Source organism: Gavialis gangeticus, unplaced genomic scaffold (genome assembly GCF_001723915.1).
Source record: "Gavialis gangeticus isolate Ggan-Ray unplaced genomic scaffold, GavGan_comp1, whole genome shotgun sequence".
Lineage (NCBI taxonomy): Eukaryota > Metazoa > Chordata > Crocodylia > Gavialidae > Gavialis > Gavialis gangeticus.
The window spans coordinates 82,765,532-82,766,762 of record NW_017729025.1 but is presented as its reverse complement, the minus strand read 5'-3'; the positions used below and the strand labels follow the sequence as shown (position 1 = coordinate 82,766,762).

General features: G+C 45.1%; 1 protein-coding gene across 1 annotated transcript in view; it reads right to left on the bottom strand.

The window, feature by feature from the left end:
* The window catches only part of CHP1 (calcineurin like EF-hand protein 1), a 37,202-nt gene that overhangs the window by 13,942 nt on the left and 22,029 nt on the right, over positions 1-1,231 (bottom strand). The window lies entirely within an intron of this gene.

The window sequence follows — 1,231 nt, the reverse complement described above, 5'->3', positions numbered from 1 at the left end:
ACACTGGTCAGGCTGCAGTTGGAGTACTGCATCCAGTTCTGGGGGCCGCACTTCAGGAGGGATGTGGACAGCATGGAGAGGGTCCAGAGGAGGGCCACTCGCATGATCAGGGGACAGCCAGGCAGGCCCTATGAGGAGAGGCTATGGGACCTGAACCTGTTCAGCCTCCACAAGAGAAGGCTGAGGGAGGGATTTAGTGACCTGTTACAAACTAGTCAGAGTGGACCAGCAGGCATTGGGGGAGTCCCTGTTCCTCCATGCACTACCAGGAGTGACTAGGAATAATGCTCACAAGCTGGCAGAGGGTAAATTCAGATTAGACATCAGGAGGCGCTACTTCACTGTCAGGGTGGCCAGGATCTGGAACCAGCTTTCAAGGGAAGTGGTGCTGGCTCCAACCCTGCGGGTCTATAAGAGGAGGCTAGATGAACACCTTGCTGGGGTTGTTTGACCCCAGTACTCTTCCCTGCCATGGCAGGGGGTTGGACTTGATGATCTGCTCAGGTCCCTTCCGACCCTACCAACTATGAAACTATAATCCTACTGCTCAGATATAGACAATGCCAATCCATGCAAAATGCCAAGGCACTTCAGCTGTAAATTTAATCCAAGCGTTGAAGTTAAAACCAAGCTATATAATAAAGATCAAATAAATCAAGGTAAAACATGTTTTGGAATACAGTCACTTCAAATTAAAGGACTTTCAGATTAGTCCATTCCGGGTTCTGTGACAGTCCTGATGCCCCAGAAGCCAATACAATTGATTTGCATGTTTTAAATTTTAAATTAGTTGTCTGAGCAAGAGATTTATGTAATATCATAATGGTTAAAGATTCCATTTGTTTCTGCAAAAGTGCTCTTATTTTAGGACAGCAGCCATTTTTCTTCTGTAGTGTTGCAATTTTAGCTATGTGGGTATAAATCAATACCCTTGTCTCCCATACAAACTCAATCACTGACGTAAGTGGCAATTACAGCATTAGCTCTAGTTTGGGAAGTGAAATAAGCCAAAAGTCAGAACAGTGTTTGAGCATGGACACAAGCAAGTTACCAAAAGGTAATGGGGAGAGGGAACAGGGAGCCAGGAAATCTGCCAAATCTGCCGCTTTGCAAAAACTGCTTGTGGGCACACTACTACCCCACAGTTAATGGGAACTGCCTGGCCTGCCCTTTCATGAAAAAGACGACTCCAATACTGTACATTAATTTTTTTTTTTTTTTTTTTTTTTTT